A 15852-nucleotide genomic window follows, 5' to 3' on the forward strand; every position below is an offset into this window, starting at 1 on the left:
CAACATAAAATATGTATGCACCTGTAATTAAGGACAGTTTTGTAGGTAGGAAACAAGATGGGAAATCATGTTTTTAATCTTGTGTTTAATCTCTGAAACTACATGATCTGGTATTAATTTCGGACAGCATTTTGTATTTTGACGAATGCAACAGTCTGAAGCATTACAAATAAAAAAACAAGACACAGCAATATAAAAATGCACGCATCTATATACAATAAGGATAGGTAGGAAATAAGATGAGAAATCATGTTTTTTCTAAATGTTTAAACTTTGCAACTGCCTGATATAATGTTTCTAATTGTGCATGATGACAAATGCAACAGGTCTGACACAGTGCAAACATTGTTTCCATTGTGCAGCGGCTGGTGAGGCCTCTCCTCGCTTTCTTTCCCACTGCATTGCCGTCAATGGAAACAAACAGCCATCAGTCAGGCGCCGCCAACGCCGCTTCATTCATACAGACTGGGAAAGGCTATTTTTAGAATGACGCAGGCGGCCCCCGCGCGCGTCATCGGGCGCGGGTTCCATTGACGTCAGGAGTGACGCGCGCGCGCGCGGGGTTGGTTGGCGGAGCCGGGGCGCGAGCGGCGTAGTGCGGACCGGATCGTCACAATGGAGCCTTTTATCCGCAGCATTCCGCTGGAGCCCGGACCCGGACCGCGCGCTGCCCCTGGCCCGGCATCCGTGCTCCTGCTCCGACGCCGGCTCCCGCATCCATGCATTTGTCCCGGTAAGTACGAGCAAAAACGCCGCGCTTCACGTTAAATTGAGAAACCCGAGCCAAAAGCAGAAGGTTATATATTTTAGATGCAGCCTCTGCTTTAAAATGCGTGAATGTATTTTATTTTTAACGAATCTCTTTAAAGTAGCAATTATATTTTTAAAATTCACCCTCTGCTTTAAATAATCCGTAAATATCGTTTCAATGAATTTCTTAAAAACATGAGTATATTATATTTTAAAATGCAGTCTCTGCATTGAATTCCGTAAACCCATTTTATTTCAATGAATCCCTTTAAATTGATGTCCTGAAAAATGTGACCTCCGATTTAAATTCCTCAAATGCATTTCACTTCTCTTAACTTAATGAATATATATATTTAAAATTCACTAAAATCCTTAGATGCTTTTTATTTCGGTGAATAACTTAACATAACTGTATTTAAAAAATGCAGCCCCCTACATTAAGTTCTGTGAATACATATTATTTCAGCGAATCTCTTTAAATAATGTTTTTATTTATAAAATGCAGCATCTGTATTAAATTGTGTAAAAACATTTTAATTCAACAAATATCTTAAAAATAATGATTACATTTAAAAAATGTAACCTGCATTAAATTGTGTAAAAGCATTTTGTTTCTATGAATCTCTTAAAGTAAGTTTGTTAATTGACTGTAAAATGTAATCGACGTTTTAGTTTCCAGCCATTTTGGGTTTTGAAAACTTGGGTATAAATGGAATTATCACTTTTATGTTGGCAGTTTTGAATAAACTCCCTGTAACTGGGATAATGTATCAGTGGAAGATGCAGCAAAAACTGGTTGTTTATTATGGGGATAATTAGTTATGTGTCAATGATGTAATTTAGTTAAGTGAGTAAATAATAGAAACACATTTTGATTAGGCGTAGTGGGTGCAGATGTTATTTAATAAATGGCTAAGCATGGATGGGTTTGCAAACATATGGAAAGCAACATGTTGCCATATGGCCCACTTAGCCTCTAACCTTCAGTGGAATCAATCAAACACAGTCTGTGAAATGACAGAGGTGTCTCCATGACAAGATGGATTTTGTGTCAGGGAATGATATGTGACGGTGAAGGTGTAATTTATAACTGTATTAGCACCTGTCTTGTCTTTAGGGCCTTTGCACTGTGTGGCAATGTCCTTGCTAATACATTTAAGTATGTGATCTTATGAATAAACAAAATGAAGCAAAGTATGGGTATCCTTTCGTATTTGTTGTGGGACACAACATTTGGGGGGGTACTTGTGTAGTCATCCAAGTGTTAAATAAAACTGAACTACGTAGATAAATATTGATGCACGTTAAATATATTAGATTTTCTATTATGTTAAAAACTGCATCTGATGCACTGTAGAGGGAGGGACTTATTTGCATAGGCTTAAGATGAGAGGAGTAATGTTTTTAAAGATGATGTATGGCCAATTATTTTTTACAAAGAGGATGGTAGGTAACCGGGGAGGGGGGTGGTGGAGGCAGATGTGATAATGGTGTTTTAAGAGGCTTTTGGATTGGCACATGGATGTAGAGGGAAATGGATTATGTGCATGCAGATAAGAGTTGGTTGGTCTTGGCAGTGTGTGCTGCACAAACATTGTGGGCTGAAAAGCCTGTTTCTGTACTGTACTCTGTTCTATATTTCTGTCACCATCCATTTATAACTGACAATGAATGAGTTAAATTTAATGCTATATATACTTCAAACCTCCTACAGATTCAAATCACTGATGAATCATACCCTGCCAACAGAAGATTAGTTTAAATTAGGTAAGTGTGACAAATATAGACTTGATATTTTTTAAGTGGGGGATGATTCATTTGCTGATTTAAATGTACATTGCTAATGAGTACTGTGTGTTAATTTAAGCCACATGCCATCTTTCCCCACTTCCACTACGCCACTGATATTTTCTGTAACCTGCATTTTGCCAGAAAGATTGGCTAAGCAAATGAAATAGATTTTCTTCTCGATATAGTGACATGATTCTTCACAGAAATGGACACTGTTAGAAATACTGTCAGAAAAAAGATTTCATTTAATCATTTTAATATAGGGTAGAAAGGAACTGCAGATGCTGGAATCCTATGTAAAAGACAAAATGCAGGAGGAACTGTGGGTCGGGTATCATCTCTGGAGAATGTGGATAGGTGACGTTTCGGGTTGGGGCCATTCGTCAAACTGTTTGCAGTATGGGTGGGGGGGGAAGAGAAAGCTAGAAGAGAGGAGGAGTTGGGACAAAGTCTGGCGAGTGATAGGTGGATACAGGTGAGGGGTTTGATTGGCAGGGTTGGATAAAGGCCAGAGATGAAAAGGCAAAGTAGTGAGCTTTGTCCAACCATCTGCCAATCAAACCTCCCTCGCCTGTATCCACCCATCACCAGCCTGGCATTGTCCTGGGAAATCCATGTATACATTTACACTGATGTAATGCATGATTGTGAAGTTTGAGTTGAGATGTGGTTTTGCAACAGCACAAATATATTATTAATCATGTGAATTGGCGCTGACTGGGTGAAGTTTGCAAGTTCTCCCTGTGACCGCTTGGGTTTCCTCCGGGTCCCTCTGATTCCTCCCACATCCCAAAGACATGCGGGTTTGTAGGTTAATCGGCCTCTGTAAATTGCCCCCCCAGTGTGTAGTGACTGGTCGAGAAAGTGGGATAACATAGAACTACTGTGAACAGGTGATCAATGGTCGGTGTGGGCTGAAGGGCTTGTTTCCATGCTTCATTTCCAAACTGAACTAATGTGAAAGTGGTTAGCATTTGTAGATGTTGGACGATCAAAGTTAAAGTGTCCCATTCCCTTTAAACTTCTGAACATCCATCAATCATGTTAAGATCAAAATTTTAGAACTGAGCTACCAGTTGCATCCAGTGAATGTACAAGGTCTGCTCTGGATTCTGATACTTTAATGTCGGAGAACAGACTACCTAAAATATGTTGTCAGACTTGTCACCATTTTCTAGAGTAAAACCAATACAGTTCTTAAAAGTAAATGTTAATACTTATCAGTATTGTGAATGTAGAACAACTTGCAATTAATTTCAAACTTTAATATGGTATGCAGCTATTCACAGTGGGGGGTTACAAAACAGAATTTGGTACGGAGCTAAATTTGATTACTGGGATGATACCAGGATAAGCAGTCAATAGCTGGTAGAGTGGGTTACTTTTTATAATGCTGAACATTAACATTGATGTAATGATTGACATTTTAATGCTGCCTTTAAAATGACTTCACCTAGCCCCAGTGAAGATGATATGCAAATTAGGTGAGTATTTTATCACATGTTAATCTAGATATTGTGTTAGTGGATTAAATACTTGTAGATCCTTCATGATTAAGTTCACTTGATATGCAACCACAGTAATGCTGCTGATAGAGCTGCTGCCTCACAGCGCCAGAGGCCCAGGTTCAACCCTGACCTTGGATGCTGTCAATGTGTGGAGTTTTCACTTTCTCCCTGTGGCTGTGTTGGATTCATACGGGTGCTCTGGCTTCCTCCCACATCCCAAATACGTGTGGGTTTGTCAGTAAATTGGCCCTCTATAAATTGACTCTAATGTGTAGCGAGTGGATGTGAAACTGGGATAACATAGAACTAGCGTGAATGAGTGATTGATGGCTGGTGTGGACTCGGTGGGCCAAAGGGCCTGTTTCCATGCTGTATCTCTGAACTGAACTAAAGGGCCAAAGATGTTTTGCAAATGGGATATATCGTGGAGCCGTTTTCAAATTTGGGGATTGGTAAGAATGTCATGAATTATGGGGAGATGGCAGGAGAATGGGGTTGAAAGATAGATCAGCCATAATTGAATGGCGAATGGACTGGATGGGCCTAATTCTGCTCCTATGACTTATGAACATGAAAAGGAAACGGAACTCCAGTTATTTAAATCTGTTCAATTGGGGTCTGGCTTAATGGTGCATATTGCCACCTGCCATGTTGCCCGTATCAGTATCTTAGATTTTGGTAGGTTAAGATATTGTTTGTTTATACAGTATTCCTCGTTACTGATTTACATTTTTCTTGCATTACAGCTGTGGGATTTCTACCTTTTCTGAAGCAATGAGGAAAATATTACTCCATTGCAGTTGTTCAAACAGGTGGATGACTTTATTTTATTTTGTTTCGGGGGGTTATCTGGACATCTTGAATTAGCTTGTGGAGGTGTTGGTAAGTTGACCCCATGAACCTCTGCCATGCCTTTAGAAGGGGGTTTAGCCTTTAGCAAGAGTTGCAGAATTTACATGTATTGTTCGTGAACAAGTAGCAAAATATTTCCAGGTCAGGTTGGTCTTCAAGTGGTGGGGAAATTGCAAGTTGTAAATTTTTCTTTTGCCTCTGAAGTCTTGTCGTCATTGTTGCTGGAGTCCATATAGGTGTTATCAGGAGCAGCACCACGTTTTGTAGACATGGTATCTCGTGGCCAACAGTGGCACTGGGACATGGCAATCAATGCCTAACATGGTGGTGAGGTATCTCTGAGCAGCCTTCTCTGCAGAATCAAGGAACTGTGGATGCTGGTTTAATACACAGCATAGAGCATAGAGTTTTGGGTCATAGAGCAGAATTAGGCGAGTTGGCCCATCAAGACGATTCCGGGGGGGTTCAAAGCCTGGCAAGGGACAGGTGGATACTGGTGAAGGGGGTGGGTGGGGGGGGGGGGGGGAAATGTTGATTGGCAGATGTGTTGAATAAGTGACAAGGGCTAGAGATGAAGAGAGACAAGTGGGTGTTCGATAAGGAGAGATGTGCTGTTTGATGCTCTGACTTCAGTTTTACTGGGTGAAAATCAAAAAAGAAAGCTGCAGATGCTGGATATCTGAGATAAACTAAAAAGGTGGGAAACCCACTGTGGGTTAGGCAACATCTGTGGAGAAAGGAACATTACATTTCAAATTGAAAGGTCTGAATGGGTTTTTCTCTTTCCAGCTGCCTGGCCTAGAATCAGTCATACTGCATAGAAACATGCCCTTTGACCTAACTTGCCCACGCAGATCAACATGTCCCATCACCTGCCTGTGTTTTGGCCCATATCCTTCTAAATCTATCCTATCCTAGCCATGTGCCCCTTTAAATGTTGAATGTTGCAATAGTATCGGAGAAAACCACGCGGTCGCAGGGAGAATGTGCAAACTCCACACAGACAGAACAAGGTCAGGATTGAACTCTGATCTCTGGTGTGATGATGTTCTCTCACAAAGTCTGAATTCAGGCATTGTAATTCATCCCTTCCGCAGATGCTGAGTTACTCCAGCATTTTGTGTTTTGCTCAAGATACCATCTGTTACCATTTCTATTCTTCCAAATCTAGGTAACAAAGGACTTTATCGGACTTCAATGTTATATCTTTGCATCAAATGCTGCACCCTTTATCCTTTAACTTTGCACAGTGGACAACTTGATTGTATTCATGTATAGCCTTTTTCTTGACTGGATAGCACACAACCAAAATCTTACATGATCCTACACACTAGGGACAAGTTACAATTTACAGAAGCAATTAACCTACAAACCTGTACATCCTTGGAGTGTGGGAAGAAACCAGAGCCCCCAGAGGAAATCACGCGATCACAGAGAGAATGTACAAACACTGTACTGACAGTGCCCATAGTCAGGATTTATCCTTGGTCTCTGGCACTTTAAAGGCAGCAGCTCCAACGCTGCCCCACTGTGCTGTCCACCGTTTAGGTGGGAGCACGCTAAATAGAAAGATGGCTTAATCTTTTAACTGAGAATCAACAGTGAATTAAAGTTATTGAAACCATTTTTCAATTTAGAAACGAGACAGTAATATTTCAAGCCTCTGATTTTTATACTGGGTGTTCCCTAGGTTAGAAAAATGCAAAAAGCCAAACAAATCGCATCATGAATGACAAATGTAATACATTTGGCTTTTAAAACCTGACAGTCCTAAGAGGAATAGAAATTTAAAGGCAGACTCAAAAATTGAAGTATCTCTTGCTTCTAACCAATCAAATGTTTGTCTGGCAACCTTTTCAAATGTAGTGGGAGTTTCCCCCTACACTGACCTATTGGCCATTAAATTCTAGCTCCTGACAATGCCATAAATGCACTTAAAAACACAATAATGGAAACATTCAGCAAATCAGGCAGCATCTGTCGAGAGACATTTAATACATCAGAATTAAAACCACCTGCCTATCAGTGCAACTTATTAGACTTCCCTCTGATACTTTTCCAAATGAACTTAAATCTGTTTCCTCCTGTTAACAACATCCAAGAGAAATGTTCATAAATCATCGGAGCTGAAATAGGCCATTTGGCCCATCGAATACACTCTGCCATTCAGTCATGGCTCATCTATCTTTCCTTCTCAACCCCATATTCCTGCCTTCATCCCATAACTTCTGACATCCTTGCTAATCCAGAATCTGTCTATCTCTGCTTTAAAAATACCAAATGACGGCCTCCACGGCATTCTGTGGCAATGAGTTAGACAGATTCACCACCCTCTGCCCAAACAAATTGCACCTCATCTTTCTAAAGATGCGTCTTTTTATTCTGAGGCTATGGCCTCGGATCCGAGATTCTCCCACTAGTGAAAACATCATCTCCACATCCACCCTATCCATGCCTTGCACGATTTGGTTGGTTTCAATGCGGTCCCCCCCTCATGCCTCTAAACTCCAGTGACTACCGGCCCACTGTCGTCAAACGCTCGTCATCTGTTAATTGGTCCTTCATCTTCACTCTTTCCAGATCTCTCTCAATTTGGTACCTTTTTTATTAAATCTCCCTTTCTTCCCCTGCAAACAAATCGAGCCAAATCAATGGCTCCTCACCACAGTAATTCTCCATCTGGGATTATCATTAAATCTCCTCTGCACTGCTTCTAATAAACACTTGCATCCTTTTAGTGTGATAACTGGAAGGTTATACTGGAATTGTTGTGTGTTAACTGATGTTGGAAAGTTCTAACCTATTTTTTTACAGTTCTGCTCTGTGCTTCAATAGACAAAGGCAAGTATCTTGGGGCCTGATCATATTTCCAATCTTGTCCCAGTAAGATCACACGACGGACGAGGACTTCTTTGGTTCCACCACACTTGCATGTATTCAACCTGCTGGTAGGCCGTTGCCTTCCTCCCAGACACCCAGGTTCCATCCTGACCTCTAGTGCAGTCTGCGGTGGAGTTTGCACACTCTCCCTGCGACCGTGGGTTTCCTTCCAACATCCCAAAGACGTGTGGCTTTGAAGGTTAATTGGCCCTTTGCAAAGAAACTGCCGAAGGGCAGTATCTCTAATCTAAACTCATTATGGAGAAAAATTAGAGGTCTGTTTCAGCAGTTATATTGATTAATAATAGAAGTTAAGTTGGAAGTTTGGATGGTGGAACAAAAGTGATGCTATTTCAACTTTTGTTCATCCCGTCTTGGGTTTGTGGCAGAATAAATAAAAAGATATACAGGTGCTCCTCGACTTACGATGCTTTGACTTAGGATATTTCGACTTTACGATGGTGCACAGCGGTAGAGTTGCTTCCTTACAGCGAATGCAGCACCGGAGACCCGGGTTCGATCCTGACTGGGTGCTGTCTGTATGGAGTTTGTATGTTCTCGCCGTGACCATGTGGGTTTTCTGCGAGATCTTCAGTTTCCTCTCACACTCCAAAGACTTACAGGTATGTAGGTTAATTGGCTTGGTGTATATGTAAATTGTCCCTAGTGGGTACAGGATGATGTTGATGTACGGGAATCGCTGGTCGGCGCAGACTAGATGGGGCGAAAGGGCCTGTTTCCACGCTGTATCTCTAAACTAAACTGCAATAGCCACGCGATCAGGTGAATTAGATGCATTTTGACCTACGATATTTTAGATTTACGATGGGTTTATCGGAATGAAACCCCAACGTAGGTTGAGGAGCATCTGTATATATTTTTTGCTCAGGGTATTTCTAAAAATTTGAATAAACTGTTTGTTTACCTTAAGAAAACAGTGAATCAGGATTTTTGTTTTCTCATTGACTGCTGTGGATGTATGCATGTGCAGGCCCACTGCCAATTTCCTGGCAACTGGTGATCTGGCACCTCCTTTAATCCAGACAAAATTACGAGTGCACTTAGAATCCCCTCCGATCTTTCTCTCTCCACCCCATACTGCTGTCTTCTTCCCATAACCCCTGACACACGTATTAATCTAGAATCTATCAATCTCTTGCCTTAAAAAATATCCATTGACTTGGCCTCCACAGCCTCCTGTAGTAATGAATTCCACAGATTCATCACCCTCTGACGAAAGAAATTCCTTCTGATCTCCTTCGTAAAGGTATGTTAGTTTATTCTGAGACTGTGGCCTCTGGTTCTAGACTCAACTAGTGGAAACATCTTCACATTTTGCTTATTTTTAATTTTCTCTGCATCTTGATCCAAGTTTCTTTTAACAGATGTAATTCTGTTTTAGCCTGCATTGTGTGCTTGGCAAAGAGGGTGTGTAATCTATACATGTCCTTGGGAATGTTCTCTGAATATAGACCATCTTGCAAACATTGCTTCTGCACAATTGTTGTCAATAGCCACTTTTCTCCACACAAACCATATTTTAAAAAAAACACTAAGCACAATTTGGCTATCCCATTCCAATTGATAACTTCAGCCAACAAGAACCTTTGGTTTGTGAAATGAACCATATTATTGATTAAATGTGGGATTTTTTTGTTTTTGAAAAAAAAAGTTTGTATCCGTAAGAAATAAGGGTTTGTTTCTCTAGAATATTGGAAATTTCCAACTAGGAAAATGAAACATTTGAAGGGACGTTCAAACTAGAAAGTTACAAAAGCAATATGCTCTGTTATTTTTTTTGGCTTAAACATTGGGTTAATGTTGTGTAAATGACTTTCATTTATTTGACTTTACAATATGCATTTTGTAATGCTAACATTTCATGCCCTGAAGTATAAAATACTACGTACAATTTGTTTATCTGCTTATCTGCGTGGGATTACTCCAGTATCACAGTGTTGAACTTCAGCTTGTGCCAACGCCTTGTGTAAGTGTGTGGGTGTTACCTGGTTTCTAACTATGTATTTTTACATTTTAAATTGTGCCAGGTCATAACTTGATGCAAGCTCACAAGCTTACTTTAACAACACTACTGCTTTAGATTTTTGGAATAACTTGGATTGTACTGTTTATTAAATAAAAATCGTTGCACCTTTTCACTGTTGGTGTCTTTATTATTTACAACCGCCCCATAACCTTTAGATATTTTAACCCACAAGCTGAGAAGCCTATCCATTTGCTACTCTCTTTTTGTTGTTACGTGTTGAATGGAATCAATTGGATATTATTGTGAGGAATGTTTCAGGCTAAAAAACGAAATTAGCCAGGGAAAGAATCCTCCCCTGCTGCTATCCAACTAGCCGTGCGTGTGTTCTCAATTCACACAGGAGGCATTGTACATTATTTCGCGTTAATGTGTGCAATTAATCTAGATATGGTTTTTGCGAATTGTTTTTTTAAAAACAAGACAATTTTGAGAAAATCACAGGGGGCTTTTGCGGTGGATCTTTGAGAGCGACTGCCTCCTCTTGTTGGAAGTGTGAAACTGCAGGAGTGTCGGTTTGGTGAATGGAAGCGAAAACTGCAGCCACGGGAACTACCGCTCGCCAAGACTGTTTCCTTTCGGGGAAGTAATGGACATTTTTACCCGCGTTGTTAACTTTAATTACACGTTTTGTCCACTGGCAAGTTCGTAGTTTTTCGAAAACTATTATTGATTCTCTCTCTCCTCCTCCCCCCCCACCCCCCCCCATTAAATGACTTTGCCATTTTAATTGTATGATAAACTATTTCCCAATTGATGGTTGAGCCTATTGAGACCTGCAAAGTGGTTAGTTGATTGGGTTGACACTGAACTACAGATGTTGATTAATAAAATATATATGATTAGGTTTTTAGTTCAAAACTAATCTTAACTTACTGAGTTTGCAAGTTTAGCTGTATTATTGTCGCGTGTATCGCGGTAGAGTGAAAGGCTTGCACGGAAAGAGCTGTAAGAATGTACTATTGTAACAGCTCCAGCCAAACTGGCGGAGAGTTAGCGTTTTATCATATGGCCCGAAAAGGAACAATGAAATTCTTACCTGCAGTAGCATAATAGATGTGTAAACATACACCATAATAAACAATAACAAAAAAAGTCGCTGTTAAAAAACAGACAATATCGTGTAAACACAAAAATCAACAAAGCCCCCAAATCCCTACTGTGGAGTGCTAGTGTGAAAAAGTAACATCAGAAAATCTTAAAATATTACACCAGAAGTCACTTTTAGTAGGAAAAGGTCACTAAGGGACACGGTGTCGGAGTACCCATTGCACGGTGCGTGTTTATATGCGATTGTTTTCATTATTATGTAATAAGGAAGATAGACACAAAAGGCTGGAGTAACACCGGGTCAGGCAGCATCTCTGGGGATCATGATTAGGTGACATTTCGGGTCGAGATCCTTCTATAAAAACTTTATTAACCAGCATCTGCAATTCTTTGTTTCTACAAGAAAAAGTCACTGGCGCAAATAAAAATGTAATTACTATATTATTAATATTTTATACTTTTGATGGCCTCTCCCTGTAACGTCCCTGCACTTTAAAAAAAGGTGGCCTCTCTAAAAATATCCGCAATGTCTTAATTTGGTGTTCTCGAGTTTCCGCTGGAGTTTAAAATAGTCACGTTAAGCCCTACCCCTGAATGCATCAATTGCAAACTGCCAGAGCTGCTATTTCTGGCGAGCCCAGCCCGGGTTCTTTGCGTCAATGGCAGCGTTCCTGCGTCAGCCGGCGCTCTGCCGGTCGCGGCCAGCGTCCCCATCACATTTTCCTTTCGTTCATTAAATCGCTTCGCCCACGAACGCTGACGCTCCACTGCAACAAGCCGTATTAATGAGCTCCCTGCCTCGACTGTCAACAGTAAAGGTGGCCGCTAGGCTTTCTCCCCTCCCGCCACATTGTTGCAATTTTCACATGTAGCAAATATATACACGTATTGCATTTGTCACTTTTGCAATTAATATAGACGAGCCCTTCCCAGAACAAAAATTTAAATCGCTGGTTACCGGCCTAATTTTTACAAAACGTGCAATTGATTGTATCAACGAAACTTCCTGTCCCACAATCCTGCATTTGTTAACTTTTGCTACCCATTCATGCTGCCGCGTGGACCCCATTATACGCATTTTAACTCCTAGTTACCGGTCTAATTCTTATAAAAACGCGCATTTAATTGTAAAAAACCCCAACCCAAACCCCCTGCTTTACGAAGCGCCATTTCTCCCCAAACACTCCATTAGTTATTTTTGTAATTGGTTCTGTTGCCCAAATTCCCTCCTCATAATAAGCATCTAAATTCCTAGTTACCAGTCTCATTCTTACAAAACGTGCGGTTTTACTATAAAACCGAAACTTACTGTCCCACAATCCTAAGTTATTTATACCTGTTGTGTTTTTTTTTTAATGCCTGATGTCCCATAAGAAGCATCTTCTCCAGAATGCAATCTTAATGAGTGGACTCGCACTGTTTACATTTAAATGCAATGCATTTCATAATTTGGGGGTTGCATCAAGTAAAAAGCAGCAGTTAAGGATTCCCCAAATAATTAAATAAAGCAACAACAACAAAAATCGCTTAAGATGCCACCTTCCTTACCGGTTGATTAGGACATTGGACACTCAGTAACTAGATAAGTCACAGGCATAGTAGAAACAAGTAACTGCAGGTGCTGGTTTACACAAACGGACAAAAAGTGCTGGAGTAACTCGGCGGGTCAGGCAGCATCTCTGGAGAAAATAGGTAGGTGACGTTTGGTGTCCGGACCCTTCACACGGGTCAGAAGGGTCTGTCTGAACCGAATACCCCGAAGTTATACAATGTTAACCCGTGGATTTACTTTTTGGGGGAGTACTAGACCAAGTGGACCCAAACCTCTCCTGCATTTATGCAGCACCCTCTACTCCCCCCTCCCCTTCCCCCTCCTCTCCTCCCCTCCCTCTCTCCTCCCTCTCCCCCCCTCCCTCCTCCCCTCCCTCCCTCCTCCCCTCCACCCTCCTCCTCCCCTTCCCCTCCCCGCCTTAATCCTCCTACTCAACCCCCTCAACCCCCCCCTTATCCTCCTCCTCCATCTCCTTCCCTAGGAGATAGATTTAAACTTTAAAATGTGAATAACTAAAAATATAACACCGATTTCAATGAAGCCTCTTCCAAAGGGACGACAGTGAGTAAGGTGGGCCTAAAATTGTCGCGCTATCCTGTACCGTTTTGACTGTAGTTCAGTAACAAACACAAACAAACGAGAGTTTTAGTATATAGATATATATAGATGGCAGAGATACAAACAGCGCGTTTAACCAGATACATTAATAAGGTGTCGCGATCCCAAACGTCACCCATCCACATTATTCACAGATGCTGCCTGACCTGCTGAGTTACTCCAGCACTTTATTTCCTTTTAAATCACAGACGTAACTTAACACGACCTTAAGACATAGGGGCAGAATCAGACCATTCATCCCATCAAGTCGACACAATACTGGCTGATCTGTTTTCCCCTCTCAACCCCAATTCTCCTGTCAACCTTTGACACACTTACTAATCAAGGACTTGTCAATCAATCTCTGCTTTAAAAATACCCATGTCTGTGGCAATGAATTCCGCATAGGAACAAAATTAGACCATTCAGCTTATCGAGTCTACCCCGCCATTCAATCAGGATTGATGTATCTTTCATCTCAACCCCATTCTCCTGCCTTCTCCCATTAACGCCCTTATTAATGAACCATAAAAATACCCTATATCTTGGCTTCAACAGCCGCCCGTGGCTTACTTTCACTAGTAAGTCGTAGAAATAACTCCATAAAGTAAGCAATTCATGAGACCCAGATCCCATAATCGATATAAAATGTTCCAATTACATGCTGCCTGTGGAAATGCCGTGGGGGAAAGGGAGGTGATGAGGTTCTCCCGAGTCACGGTCTTGCTACCTTAAAAATCCACAGCGCTAACGTCACCTCGGAAATTTACCAAAGGGAGGACTTGGCCAACTGTGTGTTACGGGCCCGGCCCCCGGGCGTTCATTGGGCTTGTCTACGCTGACGCTTGCTGACGCTCGGAGACTTAGTTACACGCTGCCAGTGGAAGAGAGGAGCTCACATAAACAAAGGCACATTGGAGAGTAGGGCCAGTGCGAATCTGATCGCCCGCTTTGCGTGTCGGCGACAGCAACCTGTATCGACCACTACTTCCGACGCTGTTGCCGCCGCCGCTCTACAACTTCAAACGTCAACATACAATACACCGCTGCACCTCCAAATTTCACCGTTTACACATCCCGATGAGAGGTGGATAAGGAGCAAGTAGGTATTAAAACGTTTGAACCCCCATTGCACGGCTCGTGTTTATGTGCGACTACTTTCATTATAATGTAATGACAAGGAACTGCAGATGCTAGTTTATAGACACGGAATGCTGGAGTAACTCAGCGGATCGGGCAGCATCTCTGGAGAACATAGATAAGGTGACGTTTCGGGTCGGGACCCCTTTCTTCAGACTTTCATTATATTGTTCATTGCTGCTCTTTCTGCATGTCAGGGCTGAGTTTTTTTTCCTGAGGATTTGACTTAAGCGAGTCAAATGAACCAGTTTGACAAACGTATGTGTGTGTGTCAGTGTGTCTGTGTGTATGTTTGACAACAGTTATTGTATTTTTGCTCCGGTGATCGTAACTCTGCTATTATGCAATTAATAGACAGGCTCTAATAATAGTTCAAAACTATCGCTTGGATGTGTATATTCCCACCGTGGAAACCTTGGGTTATGTCCAGTTTATTCCGCATGGCTTTGTTTTTTTTTTATAAAGACGGTCACCTGCACGCACCCACCTGCTACCCCGTACAGCTGTTTCGGATGGGGGCGGTTATTGTAGGATCTCCCTCTACACGTGTCTTTCTTGCTAGCAGCAAATCGAAACATTTAAATTAAAAGCCCTGTAACAAAATTTGCCAAAATAACCCCCCCCCCCCCATTACAACACATAAACATCGGCATCCAAAAGATTTGCTGTGCGATTTGAGCCGGTTGACAGAAAGTTAGAATACGCGGATTGTTATGGATTTATTTCAGATATGTTCAGTTATTACAGCTGACCGCAAATAATTGAGCGACGCGAATTGGGTAAATTGTAAATTAAAACACCGCCTTATGGCTGGTCCTTTAAAAAACATGTACATTGCGGGATTGTTTAACCTTTAAGATTATAAGGGGTATTTGTGCATTAAATGTATACATGTTGCAAAAAACTTTATTTTAAGATGCACGTTATTGCATTCACTGTTGGTCTTCCCCGGATCCATATAATAAAGTATTCTGTAAAAATAAGGGGTTGTGCAAAGAACTTTGCAAACTGCTTGTGTTTTACTAAACGCTTAGCCCTCGCGTCTTTATGTGAGCAGTACTGTCATTTGAATGAATATTGGACAGTTACCTTTCTACATCTCTGTGCCGTTCCAACTGCCCGCCTGTCTCTATCTGTCTATATCATTATCCACCACCTACCTACCTGCCGAATTGTTTTAACTCTTGTCTGCATGTGTTTTCTCCGTATAAAAGAAGTGTAGAAAATCGCGGGTACATATTTCCATGGGTGTAATTTAACACTTGGGATAATTAAGTCTAGCAACAATGCGTTACAAAAGAGCAACCCCGCCAACTTCCTACAACAATCTTTCCTCTAAATTTAAATGACTATGTCCCCTACCCCTTTTATCATAACCTCTCCGGGGTCTCCTGTGGTGGGTGTGCTGTCTAATAAACTGCGATCTGGAGTGCAGAATCGTTGATACCGCTGTTTAGAGTTGATCGGATACAAAATATGTAAGGAATTTAGAAAGGTACACGATATTTCACTCCAAAAGGGGGGAATAAATCCATGCTTGACATTGTCCTTGGAGGGGGTGTGTAGATCCAGTCCATTTGGTTTTGCCGATGAACTTTGGAAACACGATATCGAGAAAAAAAAACGACAAAAGGATAACGTGTCAGGTTGCTCGTGAAATTCAGTGGAATATAATTCTTAATCTTCTA

General features: G+C 41.4%; 1 long non-coding RNA gene across 2 annotated transcripts; it reads left to right on the forward strand.

The window, feature by feature from the left end:
* The first annotated feature begins 581 nt into the window (after window positions 1-581).
* Window positions 582-9924, forward strand: LOC144595932 (uncharacterized). 2 transcript variants are annotated; one of them, XR_013547550.1, is made up of 4 exons: window positions 582-733; window positions 2465-2517; window positions 3999-4025; window positions 7716-9924. It is a non-coding gene; the product is annotated as an uncharacterized LOC144595932 (long non-coding RNA). The 2 variants fall into 2 exon arrangements; XR_013547551.1 differs by lacking the exon at window positions 3999-4025.
* Window positions 9925-15852: the final 5928 nt, after the last annotated feature.

This window comes from Rhinoraja longicauda, chromosome 8 (genome assembly GCF_053455715.1).
Source record: "Rhinoraja longicauda isolate Sanriku21f chromosome 8, sRhiLon1.1, whole genome shotgun sequence".
In the NCBI taxonomy this organism is placed as follows: Eukaryota; Metazoa; Chordata; class Chondrichthyes; order Rajiformes; family Arhynchobatidae; genus Rhinoraja; species Rhinoraja longicauda.